Source organism: Bubalus kerabau, chromosome 21, assembly GCF_029407905.1.
Source record: "Bubalus kerabau isolate K-KA32 ecotype Philippines breed swamp buffalo chromosome 21, PCC_UOA_SB_1v2, whole genome shotgun sequence".
Taxonomy (NCBI): Eukaryota; Metazoa; Chordata; class Mammalia; order Artiodactyla; family Bovidae; genus Bubalus; species Bubalus kerabau.
In genome coordinates, this window is record NC_073644.1 from 22,586,481 (window position 1) to 22,614,421 (window position 27,941).

Here is a 27,941-nt window from a genome sequence, read left to right on the forward strand (position 1 = left end):
TAGAATAGGCTGATAGTTATATCTTGATTTCCTGTTGTGATCTGCAGGGTAAAGGTCTTGTCCCTATAAGTACACATGTTCTCCCTTGAGAGGGACAATCATCCCTAGAGTCAATTATGCAAAGAGGTGGCAGGTTCCCGAAAGGCAAGCCTCAGGCAGGGAAGAGAATCTTGTTTCTTTCAGAGCCTTATTTTATAGGCGCTGTTCTTCAAGGAGTCATACGCCTGGGGTGAGCTCCTGGGTAATAGATGCTGAAGTGATGCCCACCCCATGGAGGCAGACTGGGAGCCAGGATGAGATGAATTCTTTCACTTCCCAAGAGCAAGTTGTAGCTTCCACATAGATTGTGTAGTGCAGCATCCTCCCTGGGCTTGATTCTCTTTGGCTTTCTTCCCAAGGACTCAGTGAAGAATTGTTGGAGCATGCCAGCACCACCATCCTATGCCCATGCTTGTCTTGTTAACATTCATTTCTGGTGAAAATTAATGGTGGGTCCTCCAATAGAGCTAATTTTTATGTTTTTAAATCCATAAGGTGAGAACAGGATTACAAAGAATGTTTAAACACAAAACAACATGTCTCCCTTGATTCATGCCTAGAAATTCTTAACAAACACCCCTTCCTCCAACAGAGAAACTTTTCCTTCTACTACCAACTAGATCAGTGAATTAACTCTTTCTGTGTAACAAACTACTCCAAAACTTAGTGATCTGAAACACCACTTATTTCATATTAACTCAGGATCATGTGAGTGGGCAATCTGGGCTGAGCTCAGCAAGGTGGTTCTTCTGCTGGTCTCCCTGGGATCACTTCTGTGGCTGATAAAGCTCACAGGTGGGATGAGGACTCCTTGGTCCAGGACGGCCTCGTCCATATGTCTGGCAGTTAGTGGTAGCTGTTAGGTGGGGTGGCTGGAGCCACTGGGCCACATGTCTCCAGCAGACTTATCCTGTTCATTGGCATTATGCTGGTTGAGGGTTCCAAGAGCAGTAGAAGACAACTTCAATGTGCAATTGCTTCTCAGGTCTCTGTGTCACATTTGGTAATGCCCCATTGACTGAAGCAAAGCATACGGCCAAGTGCAGAGTCAGTCTAAGAGGGTGTAAATACAAAAAGGGAATTATCGCAGCCCCCTTTTTAAACAATCTGCTATACCAGTTTTAAATAGCCTGGATCTTATTTTATGAGATAAGGAAGAATTTTCCTTGGACACACCGCATGCTCATACACACTCACATACTTACATCCACACATGCACACAAAGACTCATTGTATAGTCTCAGATAAATCACTGTACATACACATCCCAGTTACATATACCCCAGACATGGACACAAGCTCGCAAGAAAGAGCTACATGGAGATACACACAACAAAACCAGTTGTGTGTATAGGCACAAACAACCATTTGTAAGGCAAGATTCTTGCTGTGCACACTCAGTTTCATTTTAACGTTCAGCTTTTCCTTGAGAAAATATGCCATGGCAAATTCTTGAGGAAGAATCTACTGCTACAACCCATCCTTTGATATGAAGGGTTAAGCGATTAAAGATGACCCAGCCTGCCAGCTGCAAGCCTGTCTCTGTGGTCTGATTTCTCAAGATGATACAGTTCACTTCCCAGCAGTGATTGCAAGATTTAAATCTAAGTCAGGAGAGAGAAAAATGCAATTCTTAGTGCAATGTTAGTTAGAGCACAGCTAGAGACAGCATAGCCAATGAACAGACAGAGTTTTACAGAATTTTTTAACCATTTCACTGGATGGAAAATAAAGAGATGCATTTTCATAGAACTCCAGGGCCTTAGGAGGTCCCCTGATATAGGATTCTGAGTATCTAAAATGGTTGTGCTCTATTCTAGAAAAGATATGACTTTTTAAATAAAGATCTCTTCATTCTGTACTGAAAGCATATGACTTTGTTCTATATTTTCACATCTCTATGCATATATTATCAACAATTTATAATTAATAAGTGTTTACATTCATAAATTTTTAAGTGACACTATTATGGAAAAATATATTTAAAGTATGATTACATATATTTTCATTCTCTCATACTTTTTATGCCTATGGGGGGACTTTTTTTTCTATAGGGGCAAAATTTCTAGAGAATTTATATCTGAAGAGTCAAATGAAGTTTCAAATATGGGACACTTGTATAAGCTCATCATATCTCCTTGCAGAATCCCAGTCCAGGACAGTCTTTAATTCCACTCTGCAACTTTACTATCTGAACCACCTTTGAAGCTGATCACTCATCTTAATGCTTCTCGAATCCAGCCAAGTTCAGCCCTGCTCTTGCTCCTGCCCAAGTCCACTTGGCTGCTGGATCATACCCTGTGTCTCAGTCTGTTCAGGCTACTATAATAAAATACCATAAACTGGGAGACTTAAACAACAAGCATTTATTTCTTACAGTTATGAAGGCTGGAAGCCCAAGATCAAAGTGCCATCAGATTCAGTGTCTGGTGAGAGCCAACTCTATCCTTTACAGACAGCTGTCTTCTTCCTGTGTCTTTGCATGGCAGAAGGGGCAAGGGAGTTCTCTGGATCCCTTTAAAAGGGCACTAATCCCATTCATAAGGGCTCCACCCTCATGACTTAATCACTTCCCAAAGCCTCACCTCTTAAAACTTTGTAGGAGTTAGGATTTCAACATGTGAATTTAGGGGAGCACAAGCATTCAGTCCATAACATACTTGTAAAAACACTGGAGAAACTGCAGAAGCTTGCAATGGGTGGGAAATGACTGCTTTGGGTTCAGAAAGCTGGTTGTGATCAGCTAAGACAAGGGTTTGAGGTGTACATAATACCTCTAACTTGTCAACATAAAAGTGCCCACAGAGACCCACTGGTGCAGCTGACCACCTCAGGGCTGCAAACACAAGCACTTGAAGGCCCAGGCATGTGGCCTAAAATGCCAAGGCAGCTGGGCAGTGGGCTTCAACTACAGAAAGATTGGCACCCTCTATGCTCAGCACCAGGAGTAAGGACTTAATGGGTCCAGACCTTCTAAAGTCTCTGATTTTTTAAATCTTGGCAAAAAATTTAAATTGTGAGTCTATCTGCAGGCTAGAGCACTTAATTAATTCATCATCCATCAATCAATCAATCAAATCAGTAAAAGCAGTCAAGTTTTCAAAGCTCATACTCTGATCTTAAGAATCCCAGTAAAACAGGAAAGAGTGGGCTTTAAATTCATTGATCCAAAGGACATCTTTGGTCTGATTCCAAATGGACTCCATTCAAACACAAGCCCTTTTGCAGGGGATCTTCTTTCTGCCTTCCAAGGCCTGAGGACAGCCTTTAGTTCCACAGCTGGAAAAGAAGCTTTACCTGAACAGAATGTGATGTTCAAGAACAAACACCTAACTTCCCAAATTAAACCTGCCCTGGTTTAGACTCCCAAGTGCTCCAGGGCACCCCCTCCAAGTTCTACCCCATTCATAGCTGATTTTAAAAGTGACAGACTAGGGAACCTCAGACCTCCTAACTGATGCTCCTCAATATCTCCAGGTTCCTTTATAGCCAGGAGATGTCCCCATGGTATGACTTACACACACACACACATACACACACTCACACTCAGAGAATGTGTCCTTCTATGACAAACTGATACAGTTGCATATTTCTACAGTGTATTAACCATATATATATATATTTAGCAGCTTTTCTTTAAGAAGTTTTAATAAAGAGTATAACCCACTCAGCCAACAATCTATTAAAATGAGAATGGTAAAATGATAATAGAGTATAAATTTGAGTGAGGCAGAACTAACTTCATGCAAAGGGCAGGGAGGGTCCGATCCTTCAATCAGAGGCTGCCTGTCAACTTCAAAATTGTATTTCCCCTCACATCACCTCAAATCATTATCCCACAATCCTGTAGATCAATGAGCAGTTGGTTAAACCCATTTGACAGAGGAGAAAACAGAGGTCCAGAGAGATCACAAAGGAATTATACTAGAGGCAAAAGGAAACCAGCCTCAGCTCCTCTCCCACATCTGAAAGGACACTCCCAGGGTCTCCTTGTCTGTCCAAATCTCCTATCCTCCCAGCACTGCCCTAGGGTTGGAAACCATGTACCATGCATCCAATGGCAGGGTCCGAGTCTTCCTCTTGGAAGTTTCCCTTTTACCCCCAGGACCTAGCATAGGGGAGACTGTATACAGGGCCCTCCAGGGTGGAGGCTATGGCCAAGCATATGAAAGACTCTCTCGAATTCTGCCAAATACAGTTCCCAAGAGGGGGCAACCAACAGAGGCTGCCAGGAAGGGGTGCGTGGGAAAAGAAGGGGTGCGTGGAAATCTGCTCAGAGGGTTGGTCATGCCCCTGCCTGGACGTCAGAATGTAGCAAATGCCTGCCCAGCACCCCTTAAGCTCCAAGGCTGGGATACTTCAGACTTCATTCTCTGCAAATTAAAATGAAGAGTCAACAGAATAAACAAGAGCAGCCCGCTGCTAAGCCACATGAGCTGATTGCATTCCTGCATCCTGTCCTGTGCCGACCATCTCAGAGAAGACAGGAGGACAAAGTACCCATCATTCAGAAGCTGATGGAGTGGTCTGGGAAGTCAACGTGTTTATGGACATGAATTAACACTAAGGTTCCCATCTGAGTTCTCAGCCCTTAAACACTTTCAGGGCTCCCAGTTTAGATCCCTGAAAAGAAGCAAGGGCACAAAAGCCAGAAGAGCTTTCACGAGAAGTTTGATCCGAGCTTGGGTCTCAGAGAATGAGCAGACTGGGATGGGGTGCATGATACCGTCAGAGGCAAGAGCTACAGGCTCAAAGGAGTCCAGTTGGAAATGAGACATCAGACACTGCCTGACCAGGGCAAAGTGTTTAAACTGAGAGACAGAAAAAGATACCAGAGGGTCTGCAAAGTTTAGATCACACGGCCCTTGAATGCCTTGAGAAAGAAGCTGATCTGTTCATTCAGTCAGCAGGGAAAACAACATCAATGGCTCCCACTTGGTCCTTCGGCATTTAGCAGAAATGGAAAGGAATACAAGTGAGATGGGGAATCAAAGACCAGGATGGCACCAAGCCCTCATATGGAACCTGAGGCCCTTGCAAAGTTCCTGAGGGCAGGTCCTATCTGTCCTGCAGTAACAGGGCAGTTCTGGAAGCCAGCAGGGTCCTCGTGGTACACAGCTCCTTCCTTGACACTCTGAAGACTGTTCTCAGATGCCATGTTTGGGCAGCTCCCACTTCCCCCTGCAGGATCGCAATGGGTGTGAGCACCAGTTAGGAGCAACAGGCTGGTCAGAGAGCCTTGGGTAGGTGGGGGAATGGACTGTCAGAGTTCACGCGGGGACAGCTATTTAACTGCTGCCTGGTTACCCTTTGTCAAGGGTAGGAGATAGGGCTGAATGGAGGTGATGCCCTCAGCTGATGGAGTCACAAAGTCTTTTTTGTTCTAATTTTTATTGGAGTAGAGTTGATTTACAATGTTGTGTTAGTTTCTGCTGCACAGCAAAGTGAATCTGTTATACATATACATATAAACACTCCTTTTTTTAGATTCTGTTCCTATATAGGCCATTACAGAGTATTGAGTTCCTTGTGCTATACAGTAGGTCCTTATTAGTCACCTGGTTTATATATGTGCTTGTCCTTAGTAGCTCAGTCATGTCCAGTGCTTTGTGACCTTTTGGGTTGTAGCCTACCAGGGTACTCCATCCATGGGATTTTTCCCTGCAAGAATACTCGGAGGTTGACATTTCCTCTTCCGGGGGATTTTCTCAACCCAGGGATCAAACCCGAGTCTCCTGTGTCTCCTGCATTGCAGGCAGATTCTTTGCTCACCAAGCCATCAGGGAAGCCCATTTTATATATAGTAGTGTGTATATGTCAGCCACAATCTTCCAATTTATCCATCCCCTGCTTACCCCTCAGTAACCATAAGTTTATTTTCTACATCTGTACCTCTATATTGAGCCAGAAAGTCTTTGACACTGAATACCTCTCGGCAGAGTAAAAGAGGAATAAAAGAAAATTAAAATTAAGACATTGAATATAAATCTGGTGAAAATAAAAGAAGTTATTCAGTTTTCATTTTCATTTCACACCAGGAAATATGGCACATACCTTAACTATAAAGACTGGTTGTAGGAGAAAGTGGTAACAATCTGGGAGTGATCTGAGAGCACTTGGATGGCCCATGAAGAGTTTTCCCAGTCCACCTGCTTTCATGCCTTCTCTCCATTTATCTTATCAGACCCTTACTGATACGCAAATGCCCCATTAGAATCTCCACAGATTGTTTTTAGGGTTAATATAGTTAATTTCAATTCTTACTGAAATATATTTGACATATAACATTGTTTAAATATAAAGTGTACATGCTGACTTGATATATTTATATACTATAATATGATGGCCATTGTAGTGGTAGTTAACACTTCTACACATCATCTAATTATTTCTTTTTTGTAGTGGGAATAATTAAGATCTAGTCTCTTAGGAGTTTGATGATTATAATACAATATTGTTGTTTATATTCACTATCCTGTGAATTAGATCTCTTAAGATGTATTTAAACAACATCTCTCTCATTTCCCCAGCCTGTAGCCCCTAGTAACCAACATTTTACTCTCCATTTTTATGAATGTAGCTTTCTTAGTTTCCACATTTAAGTGATATGATATTTGTCTTTCTCTGTCTGACTTATCTCACTTAGCATAATGTCCTTGAAATCCATCCTTGTTGTCACAAGTGGGAGAATTTCCTTCTTTCTCATGGCTGAGTAGTATTTCATATATAATATATATATTATATATATATATATATATATATATGCTTGGGCTTCCCTGATGGCTCAGATGGTAAAGAATGCACCTGCAATGTGGGAGACCTGAGTTCGATCCCTGGGTCGGGAAGATCTCCTAGAAAAGGGAATGGCAACCCACTCGTCTTCTTGCCCGGAGAATTCCATGGACAGAGGAGCCTGGTGGGGTTGCAAAGAGTGGAATATGACTGAGCAACTGGCACTTTCACTTTCATACATTTATATATATATATCACCATACCCATTCATCTGCTGATGGGCGCTGACGTTGTTTCCACACCTTGGTTACTGTGAATAACACTGCAGTAAACATGGAGGTGCAGATGTCTCTTCCACATCCTGCTTTTATTTCCTTTGGGTGTATACTCAGATGTGGAATTGCTAGATTGTATGTTAGACCAATTTTTAATTTTTTGGAGAATCTCTGTATTGTTTTCCATAGTGGCCACACCAATTTACATTCCCACAAACAGTGTACAAGGGCTCCTTTTCTCTATACCCTCACCAACACTTTTTTCTCTTGTCTTCTTCATGAGAAACTGTACAATCTTGTTTTACTGAGCTAGCTGGGGTTTCTGCAACATTTTCCAACACATCGTGTTTCCGGGTCACCAATCCTTCCACTGGCCACAATGCTTCCTTCCTTTGTCTGCCAGGTGGATGCCTGCTCCTTCCTGACTCAGATGAAAACTAGCCTAGGGTGCTCCCACAGCACCCCATCCACCCCTCTTTATCAGCTGCCTCATTGTTCTGTGATGATCTGTGCAGATGTCTCTGCCTCCCTTCCCCTTTAGAAAATCCCTAAGAACAGAGGTCATGTTTTGTTTTCTATTCCTAATGAATGAGTCCTAAATGGAAATGCTAGCAACCTTTATCATCTGCTGGTATTTCTCCTGGGTCAGTTAGTCAAAATGGGCAAGATTTGACTCAGTGGAATATCAGATATGAAGTCGTGCCTTGAAGAAACATATGTGCTTCTTCATCTCATCAATGAAGTAGGTGGCCACATACAGGATTAACTGGCAAAGGCTTAGGATTGTTAGGATAGCCACATGGAAAGACACTCCCAACCTGACCACTGATGCCCAAAGGAGTAATAATAGTCACAGTGATGTAAAGAGTCTGGTGATATTGACTATCCAATTGAGTACTTCCTGTGGCCCAGGTGCTACACAAAGCATCTGACATGTTTGACCTCACTCAGTCCATACAACAAAACTGGGAGGCACATGATGCTCACCTCAACTCCACAGATAAGGAGGCTAAAACTCAGAACATCAGACTCAGACTGACATGTAATTAGATGATGCTCACATAGTGAGCCATGGGAAAAGTCAAGATTCAAACCCACTCACGTACCCACAAAGCTTTGACTTTCAGCTGTGCTGCTGAACAAGAAATTGCACCGATACTGCAGGTCTCATTTGGTGGGGAGAACACGTGTATGTACATTCACACTGTCTTCCTCAAATCCTAGACCATACAAAGGCATTAAATAACTAATTATAAATAAATATGGACCTTAGTACCCTTATATCCACACTCATCTGCCTAAAGCCAATTCCCCCCATGACTGAGAGCCTCCCTATGGGGCAGGAGGTGCTGGGTGCCAGACACCTGAAGGAGATGACGTTAGGAGGAGAGAAGGTTGTAAGGACAAACTGCTGGTGAAGGCAGCTCCCAGTCCTGCAATCTCTGCCTTGACAAAGCCCCTCTGCCACCCACAGCTAGTACTGAGGTTCAGGACCCTGCTACCCTCCGCCCAATTGTCTACGACTGCCTCACAGTGATTCTCCTGCTTCTAGCCAAATCCATCCCAACACAGCCCTCTCGTCAATGCAGCCTGACCCCACTGAACCACAGCCCCGATGTGCTCCAACACATTCAGAGACCCCACTGCCTTCTGATTGAAGTCTCAAATCAGCAGATCCACTCAGGGACTCTGACACTCACCCTGCAACCAACCACTCAGAGTTGTCCTCCTTCCTGGCTCTGACAACCCGGGCTTCAGCTTCAGACCCAGAACAGGACCCACTGCATCCCAGATGAGCCTTGCCCTTCCCACTCTTCTTTCCCTTCTCCTAGAACAATACTCTCTTCTCTCAGGTTGCCCACAAACATTTGTGGAGCACCTACTAGGGATCAGGTACAGTGTTGGCTTGTAAGATCAGATTTCTCCTCCAACACCTAGTACAAATGCTGACTTGTGCATCAGTCTCCTGATGAGGAGTAACTTCATCCTTCTCTGTATGCTCAAATATTCACAGCACTTGGCCCAAGCCACAGGAATACATCTGCCTCCCCCAGCCCTGTAAGCTCCATGGGGGCAGAGTATGGTCTTGATGGCAATGAGCCCCGTCACTGACCATGGTGAGCTTCAATTCAATCTGTATGGACTGATGGACAGTTCCAGAGTTCCTGGGTCATCACTCCCCATTGGCAAGTAAGCCACAGCAAAGAATATTATTGAGACAATCATCGAAGTATCAAGATATGAATTATTTGAAGCATCGAATTATTGCAAAGATGTAATAGAAATCATCTAGTGCTCTGGACAATTTTGACTTGCCTGACATTCTTCTTATTATATACTCACACAATTAAATAGACAATGTGGATCTGTAACACTTAGTGCTATCAGACAGACAACATGCAAGCCATGCCAAATGGGGATCAAAAATATATTGTGGATTTCTTCTTGGGCTTAGATTCTAACCTCTAAGGGTAAAAGTGAAAGTGGATGTCAGGCTTGAGGCCCATTGTTCCATAAGTCAGTTGGAAATCAGATGAAAGAACCAAGCTAAACAACAATACACAAGCCAAAGAAAATACACAATACACAAGTAAAGAACAAGTAATGTAAATTATTAACATGAATTCCAAGGAAAAATTAAAATCCAAAAAGTTGAGAGTAATCAGGAATGATGCACTGGAACCATCTTACTTTTGTAGGCAGACTCTTTACCGTTGGAGCCACCAGGGAATCCCACTTTCTCAGTAGAGACAAATAAAGAGTCTCAAAAATCCCTGTATTCCCTATCTTAGGACATCAGGTCCAGATGGTTTCTGGCAGAGGAGGAGATCCAGTGTGCAGGGCCTCTAGTCCTTTAGGCCTTTCGTTTATTTCCCAGTTCATTACTCAATGATATTTGCTGAGTGCTCACCACGTGCCAGGCCCAGTGCTAAAGTCAGAATATGTTGGTGAACTACATGATCCTTATGGGCTACTGGGGTTTGAAATGCACTATAGGAGAGGGTAGGCTTCCCTGGTAGCTCAGCTGGTAAAGAATCCACCTGCAATGCAGGAGACCCCAGTTCAATTCCTGGGTCCGGAAGTTCCCCTGGAGAAAGGGTAGGCTACCCACTCCAGTAGCTTCCCTGGTGGCTCAGATGGTAAAGAATCCGCCTTCAATGCAGAAGATCTGGGTTCAGTCCCTGGGTTAGGAAGATCCCCCGGAGAAGGGCATGGCAACCCACTCCAGTATTCTTACCTGGAGAATCCCATTGACAGAGGAGCCTGATGGGCTGCAGTCCATGGGGTCACAAAAGTTGGACACGACTAAAACAGCACAAAGGATAGGGTCTTTTTAATTTTGGAACTTTATGCCTTCAAATGTAGGTTAACATGCAAGTGAGCTGAATTCCTAGGCACAGAATGGATGATAATGGGGATGGAAGGGTGGTGGTTCAGAGGCAGGTTGGATGGCAGAAGGAAACCTTACTGAGACTAAATACATCATAATTTACATCATAATTTATCACACAGCAAGGTTTAGAGGTTTGGGGGCAGCCATGGAGAACAAGGAAGGGAAGAAGCTTCTGCCCAAGAAATAGAGGCCACAGAGGGTTCTATGCCAGGGTCAGCCCCTTCCCCCAAGCTGAGACTTGGCATTGCTGGCATGGATGGAAGAGCCAAGAAGTGCAAAAACAATGAAATGGGGCCACCATCAATGAGGAGGCATCATGCAATGCCAGCACTTGATTTGGAAAGTATTCATAAGGCTTTTCTTGGCTAGGATATTTAAGACAAAAATAGAAATATTCTCATCAATGATTTATAAGATTGCTTTAGAGGAATGGGGCAGAACCCAGTATAACAAAGAGCAGAAAAGCAGCCTCCTAACTTGTCACTGGGCTGGAGAACATGGGCCAGAGGAGAGAAGCATGAGCGGGTGCTTCTGGTTCCTATCACAGAAATTCTTCTTGGGGTAGAAGTCTCCAGAGGTGAGGAAACTATTAGCAAGGTGAAAAGACAGCCTTCAGAATGGGAGAAGATAATAGCAAATGAAGCAACTGACAAACAACTAATCTCCAGAATATACAAGCAACTCCTACAGCTCAACTCCAGAAAAATAAATGACCCAATCAAAAAATGGGCCAAAGAACTAAATAGACATTTCTCCAAAGAAGACATACAGATGGCTAACAAACACATGAAAAGATGCTCAACATCACTCATTATCAGAGAAATGCAAATCAAAACCACTATGAGGTACCATTTCACACCAGTCAGAATGGCTGCGATCCAAAAGTCTACAAGTAATAAATGCTGGAGAGGGTGTGGAGAAAAGGGAACCCTCTTACACTGTTGGTGGGAATGCAAACTAGTACAGCCACTATGGAGAACAGTGTGGAGATTCCTTAAAAAACTGGAAATAGACATGCCTTATGATCCAGCAATCCCACTGCTGGGCATACACACTGAGGAAACCAGAAGGGAAAGAGACACGAGTACCCCAATGTTCATCGCAGCACTGTTTATAATAGCCAGGACATGGAAGCAACCTAGATGTCCATCAGCAGATGAATGGATAAGAAAGCTGTGGTACATATACACAATGGAGTATTATTCAGCCATTAAAAAGAAAACATTTGAATCAGTTCTAATGAGGTGGATGAAACTGGAGCCTATTATACAGAGTGAAGTAAGCCAGAAAGAAAAACACCAATACAGTATACTAACGCATATATATGGAATTTAGAAAGATGGTAACAATAACCCTGTGTACGAGACAGCAAAAGAGACACTGATGTATAGAACAGTCTTATGGACTCTGTGGGAGAGGGAGAGGGTGGGAAGATTTGGGAGAATGGCATTGAAACATGTAAATATCATGTATGAAATGAGTTGCCAGTCCAGGTTCGATGTACGATACTGGATGCTTGGGGCTGGTGCACTGGGACGACCCAGAGGGATGGAATGGGGAGGGAGGAGGGAGGAGGGTTCAGGATGGGGAACACATGTATACCTGTGGCGGATTCATTTTGATATTTGGCAAATCTAATACAGTTATGTAAAGTTTAAAAATAAAATAAAATTAAAAAAAAATAAAAAAAAAAAAAAAAGAAGTCTCCAGAGGTGAGATCTGAAAGGTGTGTATGTTTTATAGAGAATAACAACCTGAACTGGCAGCCAATCAGACAGAAATACTATTCCAAGCAGCGAACATCTCTTCTGGTCTCCACTCTTGAAAGAGGTGGAGATAGAGACCAAGGAATGAAACAAGAACAGATTTAGAAAGAGCAGAAAGTAAGAGAAAGCCTTCCCACAAGAAGGTAAGGTCATTTCACAGTTACGCGCTGAGCTTATTATAAGCTCATTCCTGGAGTCTGTTGTTTTCAATTATGCACGAATTTACCCCACCTCCGGAACGCTCCATCAGAAGCACAGGGGATGGGAGAGGAAAAGTCACTCATTTCAGACTGGCACCTCGCACCTGCACTGTTACCAGGCCCAGGCCCTGACACCGCCTGACTCTACGCCATCCGGCCTGAAGCTCCCCAGCCAATCTTCCTGAAACTCAACACTGCATCAAGTCACCACTCATGGGGATGACTTTTCTGCACCCTATTCCTTAACTGTGCTCAGTCGCTCAGTCATGACTGACTCTTTGCTACCCCATGGACGGTAGCCCTCCAGGCTCCTCTGTCCATGGGACTCTCCAGGCAAGAATACTGGAGTGGGCTGCCATTTCTTTCTCCAGGGGATTTTCCCAACCCAGGGCTCAAACCCACATCTCTTACCCACATTGGCAGGTGGGTTCTTTAGCTCTAGTGCCACTTGGGAATACTCTACTACAGGGCCAAAATTCTACTCAGACTGGCATACCTGAAGCTCTCCAGTCACCCAGTCATTGAGGATTTATTGGGCACACAGGATGCTAGGCTCTGGGGTGAAGAACTGAACAAGAAAGGCATCATTGTGCCCTTGAGGAGCTTAGAGTCTACCAGAGCTGGGGAAGCAGGGAGGAATCACCCAGTAACTTAGTCAATTAATAACAATTGTGCAGATGGCTATAAAAAAGAGTGAGGATTAGACTGATGCCAGCTGGGGCTGAGGCACCCAGCACAGGACAGGGGATGTGACAAGACAGGCTCAGAAGGAGAAGCAGAGGGGACAGGGGGCGTTACGAGGGTCCTAGAATAACAAGCTTAGGAGATCATTCTCTATCCTGCAGGCAATGGGGAGTCACTGAAGGCTTTTGAGGAGGGAGTTGGCATGACCAGATCTAGTATTTAGAAAGCCCAGTCTGTGTGCAGAATGAAGTACATGTGGGTCAGAGAAGGTAAAGTCAATGGCAAAGAGACTGGTTAGAAGAACACAGCAATAGTGTAAGTGAGAGAGAACATGCAGGTCTGGTGGGAAAGAGGGGATATGGAGAGAGCTGGCAGGATGTGGTGGCCAAGGGCATCTGTAGGATGAGGGAGATGATACAGTCAGGAGTGATTCACACTCTGGCTGAGATGACTGGTAGATCACAGGGCTAAAATGAGGATCTCACATGGGGGGATCTTTTTTCTCATGGGAAGAGAGAACCCCTGAGTCTGAGGGTCTTTTGACAGAAAACCCCAGAAGTTGTCAATAAAAGGTTGAAGCTCAGGAAAGCAGAGGAGACTGAACATGGGTTATTGGCACCTTCGACCTGTTACAGGGAATTACCAGCCTGTACCCTAGGAGACTGTGAGGCCTAAAAAAAAAAAAAAAAAAAAAAAAAAAGATAATTGAAAGCTAGCACCAGGGCAACCCAGCATTTAAGGATGAAGAGAGAAAGGGCTCAGTCTAGGGGACAAATGAGAAGTAGTAGGTGAACAAAGAGAACAACGTATTTCTTAAAAGAGAAGGAAGATGGTTCAAAGACGAGGTTGGTAGCATTAACACAAAGGCTAAAAAAGGTAGTCTCTAGATTTGGCCAAGGAAGACACTGATGGCCTTAGTAAGAATAATCTGGGTCAAGTGGGAAAGACAAAAGCCACTCTAAGCATATTACAGATGAGAATCAACAAAGCAGAGAAAGCAAGGGTAACCACGGGAACGGAAAAACATGGGAACATCTTGGGAGAAGGGAGTCATGGCAGGCCTTTTTAAAGGAACTGGCCCATTGCTGGAGGAGGTTAGGCAGACCGGAGAGACTTCGGGGGTGCTAGGGGATCGAGTCCTCTAATGCGTGTGGCAGTGAAAAAGATGACCCCTAAGCCCCATGCCAAATCTGAGATTCCAAGTCTCTCTGGAGCCACAGTCATTCCACAGGGTCTGTCAAGGACGGACAGCCAAACTTCAGCATCAGTGTCAGGATAGCAGGGTTAGAGAGGGAGCTTTCCTGCACATCTTGGACTTGAGGCAAGGAACATGTCCATCTTCCCTAAAAAAAACACCTGGAGGCCACATGGCTCAGGCTTGAGAAAGGGACTCAGGACAGAACCCATTTCCTCCCCCAAAGAGAACATCAGCTTCCCCTGGTAGGGATCCAGAGAAATATGATCAGGCTGAAAACAAACTGCTCAGCAGCAGAGCTGACCCGCCCGGCCACCTCTGTGCCTCTCCCCAGGGCAGAGGCACTGTTCCCCTGGGCTCCCTGCAAACTGCGAAGCAGAGAGCATCCCGTGCCTCTACCTCCCCATGGGCCCTGGCCTGGCCAGCCTGCTGAGGCAGCCTTCCCGAGAGCCAGCACCTCCGCTGCCCACGTGGCCTGAGCCCTCGACCCAGGAACACAGAGGAGGGAGAGAAGAGGAAAGACAGACAGACAGGGTAAAAAGGAAGCACAAGAGAGAGAGAAAGAAACAAAGACATGCTGAACAATGAAGAAACAGGCATTTATAACTAGAGGGCTAAATGCACGTGTGCGTGAAAGAGAGAGAAAATGAGAGCACCCTGGCTTCTATATCTGACCCTTGAGCAAGTCACTTTACCTCTATGGATGTTAATTGCCGGATGTGTAAAATGAGAAAAGTGGATTAGAAGATGCCTAAGGTTCCTTTCAGGTGGAAAATCCTGTGTTTCTCAAATTCTGTATCTGTATATATATAGCACCCCCAGAGGCCAAAAGCATTAGCAGCACAAAGAAAATATAATAAACCCCAGTAAGGGTGAGGTGCTCACCCGTGTGTGTCTGACAAACACGTGAACACATGCACACGGGCCCATGTACACACACACACACACACACACACACACACACACACACACGTGGGGCACTCTGTTTCAGGGTCTGCCTCTCAGTGAAGGACGTGGTTTAGAGCCCATTAGAGCTCACACATAAAACTTGTCTGATCAATTTACAGTCACGCCTCTTCTACATACTAGGAAATGCTAAATCTCAACTAACCTAAATATTTGACAAATGAATCATTTTAGATTGTCAAGCTTTCTAAGTAGCTAAGGATTTACTCTTCAAATGATCAAAACTAGTTTTAAAAGCCACCCAGAGGGATACATTTGGTTTTTTTGTATTACAAGCAGACTCTGCCAAACCCGGCTTCAGTGTGGCTTCCCAACAGGGCTGCTTGTCCTGCTGCCTGGCGCTGTGCCAGGCTGGCCCCTCGGTGGAAGGGCCATCCCCCAGTGCCCCCAGACATAGCAGTAGGAAGGAACAGACTACAGGAGCCTTCCTGATTCGGGGAGAAGAGCCAGGAATGAAGACAAGAAAGAGCAGGCATTCTCACTACAGAGCATACCTGTCCCACCCCAGAGCTGGGCCTTAAGCAGGAAAGGAAGGGAGAGAGAAAAAAGCACATTTTCAAAGGAAGTTAAAAGCTGGGTGCTAGGCAGTACCTCTTGTTTGGGTGGCTCCATGCAATCTGGAGCCACCGCTAGCGGGGCACACGCGTGCTAAGTCATTTCGGTCGTGTCTGACTCTGTGATGTCATAGACCGTAGCCTGCCAGGCTCCTCTGTCCATGGGATTTTTCCAGGCAAGAAAACTGGAGCGGGTTGCCATGCCCTCCTCCAGGGGATCTTCCTGACCCGGGATCTAACCCGTGTCTCCTGCATTGGCAGGCAGGTTCCTTAACCACTAGAAGCATCTGGGAAGGGGTTGTGTATAAAAGAGGAGTGGGTTTAGGCAGGAAGATGGGGTTAAACAAAATTTTTTCATATATTCTTTCCCCCTGTCCATTCTACCTGCCTGAGGTGTGGGAGAATTCCAGAAGCTTACCTGGTTGCCCTCTGGGGTGGGAAACACAGAAAGAAACCTGGAAACCAGGGTTTGCCCCCGACCCCCTGGGTGAGGGAGGATGAGAGGTTGTAGGTGGGTGTGGTGGGGGGCACTCAAAGCCTGGACCATGATGTCCAGCTGGGGCCTAGTGGGCAGGGGAACTTGTCAGCTCCCACTCTAGGACCCCCAGGGTGGAGATCCCCCAGGAGCCTGTGGAAGCACAGATAACTGCAAGGACAGCCCAGGGCCCCTCCTCCCCATCACAGCACGTGTAAGCTTCCCCCACCTACAGAGGAGAAGAGAAAACCCTTCAAAGGTGCAGAATTTGCCCATATGAGGCGATCACTAATAGTAATCAGAGTGACTGACCACTAATGAACACTCCTGAAGCCTTCCTCTCCCCCTGGCATGGAAGATCTAGGCCAGGAGAGTCAAATGGCAGCTAAAGAAAATAAAGGCCACTGTGTGTCTGCCCCCGTCAGAGTGAAGTAAATGAGGCTGCAGGTGGTAGCTGGCGGGGCTGGCTCTGGCCCTGTCCTCTCCTGCTGCCCCCGCCTAAGGATCTTCCAGCCCTTCCTGAGAGGTCTCACCCCAAGGCTCAGGGCCAGGGACCCGAGAACAGGGGCATTTCCAGCCAGAGAGGCAGGGCAGAGCTGGGAGAGGCCAGAGACACACACCAGCTACTGGGGGAGGAGGGAGGTGTGGGCACCGGTGTGGCCAGAGACTTCTGCCCCATCAGAACATGAGCTAGGGTAGCAGAGAGGAGAGGCTGGCTCCTTCTGAGACACCAACTTCAGGCCAGCCTCAGACTTAGCTTGTAAGATTCGAGGGGCCAGAGAAGGCCTCAGGCTACCCCCAAACTATCTTCCAACAAAGCCCTCTTGCTGAGACAAAGGACTGAAGAATAAAAGAGCCTGTAAGAATATTCAGGCAAAGGGTGAGTTGGGAAGTGGACAAGGAGTATCCCCTGGGTAGACTGGGGCCTGGACAGGTGGTGGACCCAATGAAGACAGGGTCCTAGGCATCTGGACCTCGTCCACAGACAGCCCAGAGCCCATTGTGCCTGCCAATAAGAGCACAGCCAGGGCACCCTCTGGACACAGTGGTCTTTAAAGCTCTCAGGCCCTGGACCCTCTGGCTGACGATCCAGGAGACCCCTGACTCTGCTCACCACAGGCCCCGACAGGCCCCACAGCCCGTGGTCACCTCTTTGCTCTAGACCATGTCAACACACACATAGGCATACTCACAGACAGACACACAGACACATGCCAAGATGACAGCACTCAGGATAAGGGGACTCACTCAGAGTCAGGCCTCCCCCTTGCGATCCTGGTCATTTTATTAATAGATTCTCAGGGGTGTGAAAATAGAAAAAAGCCTCAGATTCCGCCATCTCTCAGTGCTGGCACAGACCCTGCCTATTGTTCACAGCCTAGAAATGTACTTTTACCACCATCATGGTCATCACCATCACCACCGTGGGGCCAGAGAGATGATAGATGGGAGAGGGCCCTAGTCAGGAGCTGCAAGGATCAGGCCCTGGCAGAGATGCTCAGAAGGATATGGATCAAAGTTGGGAAAGGGAGATGTGAAGAATGACCAAAGCTCAGCTTTATCCCATCTGCGCAGAAAGATGCTTTATGAATCAAAACTGTGGAGGACAGGTGAGCTGTGCCCACACAGGACCAAGGGTACCTGCTTCCAACTCAAGGGCTATAAGGGCCTCAGAGTAGCAGAGACCAACGCTACTGCAGTGGTAGAGACAGCTGTCCAAAGGAGGTGGCACCGAGCAGAGTCCCCAAGGCAGGGTAGGACTTCCACAGAGAGCTGCAGAATCAGCCAACTCAATTTTGATTTCTCACTCTGACACTTCCTGGCTATGTGACCCTAGGAAAGACATCTAACCTCTCTGATCTTCAGTAGCCTAATTTGTAAAATGCCAATGCCTCCCTCATAGGGATGCAGAGAGGAGGAACTAAGCCATTGTGGGAGCAGAGCAGTAGTAAGCAAGTGGCTGGTAGCACCAGGGAAAAAGTAAACAAAGGCAAAGAAGTTAAATGCGGACAGTGTGTGCATAAATGCAGGGGCCAGAGGACACAGGGATGGCTGGGAACGACCCAGAGGGTCAGGCCCCAGAAAGCTCAGGTACCCGGGCTGCATGAGGATGTGACTGGAGGGAGCCCATCTCTGATGAAGCTACAGTCGTGGAATTGGCGGCCCTGCCAAACAAGTTGTCAGACCAGCCCTTGAGAGCTTCCTTCTCATTGGTCCTGACTGACGGAAATCAGCAGGCCGGCCGTGCGGGCCGGGCAGCGCAACCGACAAGGCCCCGGGGACAGCTTAAGTGGACAATAATTGCAGGTTATTATATACCGGGCTGCAGCCAAAAGCCCGGCGGCTATTAAGTGTGATTGGGAGAAATAATCAGGAGAAGGAGGAAGGATGAGCGAAGCGAGCTGCTCGTTCTGTTCCCAGGGCTGCTCTGAGGCCCGGGCTGTAGGAAGGCAGGATGGGGTGGGCGGGGCCAGGTAGATTACGATAAGCACCCTACACTCCGGGAAGCAGCTCCATCGTTCCTTGCTGCCGATTCTCCCTGCTTCCCACGATTTGTGCAGAGCAAGGATTACGGTTCCCAACCCATAATTCAGAGAATAAGACCCAGAGAAGGGAAGCAGGCGGCCCAATGACAAAGTGAGTCTTGCCCGAGTCCCACCAAAGCCGGGATTGAGGCTCCCTGTTATCTAATGACCACAGAAGTGACTCTTGGCATCAAGCCCATCAAGGCTCCGCACTACCCTCAGTGGGGTGGCATCGTCTCAGAACTGGGACTGGGAACACGCGTTAAGACCAAGTGGGTCTTTCTGCGTGGATCTCAGGCAGGACAAGAGCAAGGAACTGGGATATGCAGAGGAGAGAGGCTTATAACAATATGATTGATTATTTCTTAGAGCTATATATATTCATTAGATCCTTCTCTGGCATACAAGGAGAAATGTATGTCCATTTTCTAGATGAGGAAACCAAAAGCGATCACATGACTTGCCCCAGGCGGGGCAGTGATGCGGTCAAGGGCAGGGCTGGTGGGACAAGGCTGGTCTGGGAACTTGCAGACCACACTCCGGATCTGTCTACTGGCGAAGACCTTGGCAGAGGTAACCTTACTCTGTCCTCTGCCACCAGGCCAGGAGGACTTTATCCAGGAGGACCAGAGTTTCCCGTTTCATCAGTACCAGAGGTGGTTCTTTGTTTCCAGGCCAAGGATGACATGAAGTTGCCCTGGTATGATGTGTGGACCACATGTTCCCAACTTCCCACCTCCCACCCCTCCGCTCCTCCAAGCCCACAACTCAGTTTGGATCCAAGAAGGAGACACCCTCCTCCTTGAAGCACAAACACCACGAACAGCTTCAATGAGATCCCTGGAGACCAAACACTGCCTTCCTTATTTCCTGCAGTAGCTTTCATAGAGACAGCCCTGCCCTAATGGGGACACCAAAGTGTGGTGGTGGGCAGTGGATCAAGCCCCAGCTCCTCCAAACACAGCACCTCAGCAGACATCCAGAAAAGTCTGCACCAGCTTAGGGCCACCCTCTGGTTCTGATGACCCATCCCTCCCTCCACAGACTGCCTCTCCCCAGCCAGGCCCCCTCAACCAGGCCTCCCCAGCCGCACCCCCCCACCCCGTCTGGAAATGACCCTGCTTTGGGCCACAGGCAGGGAGGGATCAATTACACTGTGACTCAGCTAGAGGGGCACAGAGCCAGGGAGTGAGTCACGGAGCCTGCCCACCGCCTCCTTCTCTGGAGGGGGGCCAGTCATGCAGGTCTGTGTGGGAGCCTCCCGGGGGTCGGGGCACACAGATGTGTGGGTGCAGGCTCCCAGGCAGTGGGGGGTGCCGGGTGTGCTACAATGTGGGCCCTTCCCAAGCCTAAATGAGGTGAGCATCGCTGAACTGCTGGGTGGGGAGAAACCCACGGGGCCCCTCCCTGACACGGGCTCTGCTCCCCCAAACACCTTCACAACACTACACCCACAACCAGATACTTACATCACTTTTATCTCCCCAACACACTCGGAGGACCACTGAGGAGAAACCCCAACTGTCCTCTTCCTCAGAAAATACCCATGTCCTGTTACGCATGGTCTAAATGCTATTTCCAGCTACAGTTTATATTTATCCTTGGAAAGGACAGCCTTAGTTTACTTTTTAATAAATCCACTCACAATAATCACAGCTCACCTTTAATGGCAGTGGGGCAGACACGATATATTTATTACCTTTTGGGACATAAAGATCGCCTCTTTATGACAATCATAGGCAGTGTTATCATGCCCGTATTTCAGATAAGGAAACTGAGGCTGAGAGCAGGACTTCTGTGGCTGGTGGGTTAAAAACCTGTCTGATTTCAAAGTTCAGACTCTTTCTATACACAGTGCATGCACTATGCATACATGTCTCTATAGTCAAAGTTATATACATATTTTTAAGCAATAAATTCCCAGTCATATTTATAGACTGTGTTTCTTTAAATTTTACTCTGCACAAGATTTATATGAATGTGTCTGCTTAGTAAGAGAGCAGAATTTACATACACAACTTTGCTTAAACACTTTGAAAGAATTTAAACTTATTAAAAGAAGGTTGCCATCTGGAAATTATTTGCTGGGAGGAGGATGGTTCTTAAAAACCTACGGTACCTTCTTTAAATATTCCTAGTGGTAGCAAACCTTCAGCCTTTGAATGTAGAACTGACCTGTGGGAAATGGGCCCAGTAAAGTGTCCCTCCCACTCAGCACATGTCTTGGGCTGGAGGTGATGGGTGATTTCTCCCTTAAATACCCAGTCTTTACCTTCTTTGTCCCGGTCTTGTGTCATTGATAATACTCTTCTGTATTAATAGATGGTCAGAGAGTTCTTACCCTGAGTCTTTCCTGTGGGCTCAGCCTGCTGCAAACCCCTACCCCATGGCCACCTGCCACCCCGGAACACAAGCCTACATCCTGCCCTGGCCTTCACTGCCCAACTTGACCGTGCCATGGGCCCTCTCCACCTGCTACCCATCTCTACTTCTCTCTCCCCAAACCAAGCAGCTGCAGATTCCTTGTCAAGCTCTTATCAGCCCTCAGCTGCTGGGTGAGGGGTCCACACAGATGCATGATTCTGAATCCCCTAGAAAACAACCCTTTGAAGAACCAGCCCAATGTAAATGTCCTGCCAGCTCACCTTCCCCAGCCCCTTTCCAGTTGGGGTCTCCTCCAGCCACCTCACTCCAGGTCACCAGCACATGTCCACTGCCAGCAGATGCTGGGTTTCTTAACCCCCAAAACTATGTGAAGGGTGCCATGCCAGCATGAGAGCCTGGCAGCAGTAGGGAGAATTCAGATGAGAGAGCACGGATAGAAGCTATGCGTCCAGCAACTTTATCAGAGAAATCACGGCCCCGAGAAAGTGACATGTATGCACAGCACTGGGTGTGTGTAATAAACACAAGTCACTATTCCAGCTTCTAAAGTGAGCCCAGTGTCTGAAAACCTCAGGGCTCATGTACAATAAATTAACATAATTAAAAACTAATTAGTAAAACATCACAATTAAAAGGACTTGCTACAGCAACACCTCACAGGTAAGAAGGGGCCTCGGAGTGCCAGCAGCCGGTACCCAGGGCAGGCCCCAGGTAGAGGCGCTGATGACGCCTCGCTCACCCTGAAGGATGCCGCTCCCAGGAGCATGCTGAGAAACAAGTAGGCAGCAAGTGAGGGCACCCACTGAGGGTCCCACTCAGGCCCCAGCTGGAGGGGGCACACCTCCTCCTCTGCAGGATGTGGAGGGGCCTAGGCCAGCCCCTCAGCGCCCCCCTCGCTCCCCACCCACAGCCTATAGTGATGCTCTGACAATAGTGGCTGATCAGACATTGATTTAAGCACTTGCCCTGCATCTACTCATTTACCCCTCATCACCATTTAACGAGGAAGCTTCTATTCCTCTTCCTGTTTCACACGTAAGAAAACAGAGCCACAAAGAGACTAAAGAACCTGTCCAACGTCCCAGAGTTAGTAAGTGGGAGAGGCAGGACTTGAAGCCAGTTTCACCTAAACACAGTCTTAAGCACCTGCTCCTGGTGGACTGAGGAGTGCTGGCTCCTTTCTAAGAAAATAAATAAATAAATAAGTGTTTAGAAAAGATAAACTCCCAACCCTTCAGTTCAAATAAGATAACTTTCTCTACACCATTCTGTCGCCTATTTTGACCCTCAGTTTCTGTTCTCACCGTAACAGTTTTTACATAACCATGAGTCAGCCTCCCAGGTACTGTCTCCCCTTCTTGGATGTGATGTGAGGAAGGAAAGGAGGGTGGCAGAAAGGACCCCAGTCTCCATGTTACAGAGGAGGAAGCTGAGACCCAGGCAAGGCATGACTAGGTCCCTCCCACTGACTTCAGGCTGGCCCAACCCCAACGGGGGATGCAGGAAGCAGGATTCCAGAGGCAACATCTCCAGGTCTGCTGTCCTGCCCTTCCATTTCCTGCCCGCCCTCAGCAACAGTGAGGCAAAGCCTGGATTGGCATGAAAGCCTGGAACAGGAATCTGGAGGGCACATGCATACTGACCCAAAGGCGGGAGACTCCCCATGGCATTTCCTGCCACTGCCCAGGCCCAGGGGCTCCCACAAGACCAAGGGCACGTGTCCCGAGGGGCTCAGCCAGCCAGAAGAGAAGCCCAGAGGCCCCAGCCTTACTAGCCCTGCCACTCATCTGAGCTCCAGGAGGCAGCCAGTCCCTTCTGGGGAGTCCCTGGGTTTCCCAAAAACACGCTGCGGACCACCTCCAATTCTCTTTCTCCCTCCAGGGTTCACTCCCCTGGCCAGGCCTGCTGAGGGCTCAGGACAGGACAGGGGAGCCCTTCAACTGTGCACTCTGGGTGGCAGGAGACTGCTAATTGAGAAAAGGCAGATGCTGTTTTCCTCTTTTTTCCCACCTCAATTACTGTTCCTTATACCACGAAACCTTCCCAAATTATTCAAGGACAGAACCCCTGGGCTTATGAGGAATATAGAAAAACAGACTTCCGAGGCCGCGTTAAGCCTCGCCTTGCCCACCCTACCTGCCTCAACTCAGGAGCCTTACCTCTTCAGCAGCCCACAGAGCCCAGAGCCCCTTGTCCTTTTCAGGCCCGGCAGCTCCACCCACTGCCTCAACTTCTCTCATCTCCTCCCAAGTGGACCCACCACTTCCTGCAGGGCCAGATCAGAGCTCACCCCACCAGCTAGCCAACCCTGGGTGCCACTGCAGCGTCACCCTCTCCAGGATCCCATGGCACAACTCTCCCGCAACTTTCCCTCGAGCCCCCAACTGGGTCTTGCCCTTGGCTGGTTTACCAGGCTCTGAGTCAGTCTCTTGGCCCAAACAGCAAGCAACTGAGCCTCTCTTTCTCTCCAACCTCCCCTCACTGCCCTCTGCAGGGCTGGGCAAGCAGTTCACTTCAGAAGGACTTTAACTGGAGGTCTGGTCTCTGCTGGGGGTGCCCCATCAGACCGAAGCTCTGTTTTCAGCTGGCTCTCAACAAAACCTTAGAGAACAGATACTTCTTGCCCTCCTAGCCCTAAGGCCAGGCCATCAGCCAGCTCTCTGGCCATCTACCCTTCCTCATCCTGCCCATTTTACCTCAAGGCTGCTACCCGCATCACAGATCACCACACAGCTCGGGATCATCTTCTGTTTTCCCACGTGTGGATGTGGAACTCCTCGGCCAGGAAGACATTTAACCATCTGTTGCCGTTTGCTGTTCTGGGGCTTTTCACTTGGGATGACTTTGGTCTTTCTAACAAGATAGCTGGGTCTTCACAGGCCTGTCCTTTCTCTGTTGCTGCCAGGGGAGAAAAGGACAGGCTGTATCAATGTAAGAATGACTGAGTGGGTGCCTCTAAGCCAAGTTGCTGTGCATGTTCTACCCTGCTTGTGTCTCACCCTGGGCTTTGAACTCCTTCTGGGAGAGAGTTTGCCCAAGGAGAGTCCCAGGGACAGGGGGGCCTGGTAGGCTGCCATCTGTGGGATCGCACAGAGTCAGACATGACTGAAGTGACTTAGCAGTAGCGGTTGCAGCCCCTATCCTTAGAGTCTATTTGAATGAACACAGCCTTGCTCCCAAAATCAAATTAGACATTGGGATCTAGAAACTCCACCCTAGCACCTGCTGCGTGCCCTTGCCTCTCCAGATGGCTTGGTTCCTGCCCTCCGCCAGGTCTCAGTCTCAACTAAGAAAGAAGATTCACAGGCAGGAGAGCCCATGCAGGTCTGAGGGTGTGTGGTCACGGCCAAAGCTGCAAACGTGGTTCCGTGGGTACCAGAGGGAGGGGAGTAACGGTCCCCCAGCTGGAGGGGAGCTGAGCACAATGAGGCCCTCTTCCCTTCTTGAGGAGGAGGGGGGCAAAAGGAAGTGACGAGTAGGAAGCGAGAGGCTTCACAAGGATACCCCTGAGTCAGGATTCCCACCACATGGATGGGGTGCCCCAAAGATGAATCAGCATCAACGTGTAAACCCCAAAGGCAGAGAGCAAATGAGAAGCAATTGTTTCCAGCTCCCCTTCCATTTGCCAGCCTTCTCCCTCTCAGTGGATGGAACAATTGTGGCCACGAAGTGGCACTTGCAGAAAAAGTTTTCAATCTGTTTAAATGCCACAGTGAGTCATACTTTGCCCCCATCTTCCTCTAATTACGTTTCTCTTGATGATTGAAGGTTAAAAAAATTTAAGTCTTTCTAGGTGATCAAGGACAAGGAGGCCAAAGCACCAACTGAACCACGTTCTTTATTGTCTTCTCAGGGGCCCTTTATGTTCTGAGACACCTGTCTGTGTCATGGTAACCCTATCTCTCGGCTGTGGCTGAGAGGAGGGAGCTGAAGAGATCCTCACTGCGTCTTTAAGAGATCCTGCCTTGGCAGAAGCCGCTCCTGGCCCAGAAAGCTGGGGGGAGGTGGGGTGCTTTACCACACACCTGCCCTGGAGCTAAAAGTTGAAGAATGTGCAAGGGAAGACAGCCCAGATCCAAAATAAGCTGTCCTCAGATGGGAGAGAGGGGAGAGTCAGGAACCTTCCCTAGGGAAGAAGAGGCTCTTCATAGCTTCAGGTCCAGGGTCCGGATGTGAAGAAGAACCAGGGTGCAGGAGGCAGATGCGCAGAAAAGCACGAAGCAAGGAGTCTTTGCAAGCCTCTGAAATAACCAGACATTCCCCTTTCAGTAACAACTCCATGCCCCAACTCACTCCTGCCCAGGGGCTGCTTTTATTTATGTATTGGCTATTATTATTAATAATAAAATATGAATAATGAAATGCCTATGAATAATTTATTTGAACCTGGAGGGAAGGGGCTGAGGGTCAGAAAGAAGTGGACCGTGAACCTCAGTCCCCTCTTCTGTGCAGGCCCTTCTTTCCCCAGCCCTCCTCAGCTCATTTTCTTTACTTCCCCTGGTCCTCACTTCACTTTGGCAGGTGGGGGAGGCAAGGAGAAAAAGAGGCTTCAAGAAGGAATCATTCTCCTAAACTCCCCTTTTATGGCAGAAAATACATTCCACTCTGTTGTGTGATTCTGGGAGTAAGTATCAGTGCCACAGGATAATGTTGGAAGTAATGTTTTGAACAAAGTTATTGGCCTCTGCTGATGTGTCCTGTGGGAAAGGGGACAGGGAGGTCTTAGCCCAGTGGGTGTATACACACACACGCACGCAGAGTATAGATACAAACAGGGTCTAGGTACATAACCACACTGCATCCACACAAGCACCCATAATCCTGACAGACATACGCACCCATCTCCCAGCCACCAGCTCAAGCCCTCTGTGTGGCTACAAGGGACGCGGGGCTTTATTAGAGCACTTCATGGGCACACCAAGCCCACAGCCACATGTCAGGGAAGCTCTCCGTGTGAGTTTCTGTTGCATTCCTTCAACTTGGGCGTTTTTTAGACCATCAGATAACACTGGATAATGTAAGCCCTGAACCGAGTTATGAACCCACTCTACTTACACAGGATTCCATCAAGCAAAGGCAGGAGTGTCTTAAAATGAAAGGATGAAGTTCCACAATTCTCAGAACTGTACTTGCTGTTAGGGTTGGGCCCGGGATCGTCAGGGAGAGGTGTCCTGGCTGGACTCCGGGCCTGGGGCAGCGAACCTCGGGGCCTCCTCCGGCGCTGGAGAGCTTGGCGGCGTCGTGGCTGTATCAAACGGGCTGGGTCTCGGTTTTCAGGCAGCTAGGGTCTCATTTCTTTAACTAAATTTTAAACATGTCGTCTAGTAACGTCACGTATGCCGAGGGCAAGGAGAGAGAAACGCAAAACACCGGAAAGGGGCCAACGGGGACCAGTCCAGGGTCACACCATCAGCTCTGCCCCGCAACCCGCGAGGGAGCGGCGCGTTATCTTATTTGTCCGGTTTCTGAAGCCGAGAAGAGGCTGTCCTGGAAACGCCAATATAGGAGAGCATGGGGAGCAGGTAAATATCATTAAAAAGGAAAATCTGCTTTCCCAAATCAAGTTCACTACCAGCCTTGGCCCCCAGAGGCGGGGCTGCTCGAACCCAGCTCCCGCGCCAGCCACTCCCTCTCCGGCGCAGCCGACGTCCCGGCCACCGCGGGCCCGATGGGGAACCCGGCGAAGTCCGGGCTGGGCGGCCGGACCCTCGGCCCTCTCCCTCAGACGTGCCGCCCAGCCCTGCACTTCTGGAGCGGGAAGTGCTGTAAACGAAGCCCGTGTGGGGCAGCGCACGCAGCGGGTGTCTGAGTCCGGCCGCAGCCCGGAGAGCGACTCGGGGACTTTATTTCTTTTGATGGTGGCTTTACAAAAGAATAATAATAAAAAAATTTTTTCAATTTGAACCAGTAAAGCAGACAAGGGCAAAATCAAGCCAGTCCCTCGTGCTGGCTCACCGGCCACCGCGCCCAGAAGCTGCCTGCTTCCCCGCCTGGCGAGCGGCCGACGCGCCCGGCTCCTACCTTCCTCCCGCCAGCCGCCTGCCGGTGCAGCCGCTGCGCTTCGGGGCGGGGAGGCAGTCCCGGACGGAAACACCGACCTCCAGCCTTCGCGGGCGGGCTGGGATGAGGGTCGGGCCCCGAATTTCTACGCCCCGTCCCCCCGGCGCGGCCCGACCGCTCCCCAGACCCGTCCTCCCCAGGTAGCTCGGGTGGCTGTAGACAGTTTTGCGGAGGGCGAAGATTTGGGGTTGCTCTGGCAGGTTGGGGATGCGAGGAGGGAAAAAAACAGAGAAAGAGAGCGCGCGCGCGCGAGAGAGCGCTCTTGTCTATAGATTTACCCACATAATATATATTTATGTAGCTTTTTTTTTCTCTCGACACTGATCAATGCGCACTCGGATCGCTGGGCGGACTTCCTCCAAGCCGGCTCGCTTTTTCGAGTCTAAATAAATAAATAAAGGGAACCAGATGGGAGGAAAAGAAGCGCCCATTCTACCTTCGCCGCCGCCCCGCCCGCCATCCCAGCCTTTGCTTCGCCCGCCTGGAGCCCTAATAGAGAGCAGCTCGGTGGATAACGCCCCCCTACATACCCACGAGAAAATGAAAATCAATGTTTTGTTTTGTTTTTTTAAGAAAAGACAAAAAGTTGCACCTGCTGCTATGAACAAAAAGAACCCCCAAAACGCAAACGAGGAGATCAGAAACCCCGTTCCTAACTGGCACCCGCTCCCCGCGGCCGCCGGGCCCGGAA

The 27,941-nt window shown here is 48.3% G+C and overlaps 1 long non-coding RNA gene across 2 annotated transcripts; it reads right to left on the minus strand.

Annotated features, from left to right (window-relative positions):
• Positions 1 to 27,902, minus strand: LOC129636098 (uncharacterized). Of its 2 annotated transcripts, XR_008706641.1 has the most exons (5): positions 27,533 to 27,902; positions 26,246 to 26,435; positions 25,216 to 25,431; positions 23,887 to 24,088; positions 1 to 1,092 (listed from the first exon to the last, which is right to left on the minus strand). It is a non-coding gene; the product is annotated as an uncharacterized LOC129636098 (long non-coding RNA). The 2 variants fall into 2 exon arrangements; XR_008706640.1 differs by lacking the exons at positions 1 to 1,092; positions 23,887 to 24,088 and having other exon boundaries at positions 24,973 to 25,431.
• Between the last annotated feature and the right edge of the window lie 39 nt (positions 27,903 to 27,941).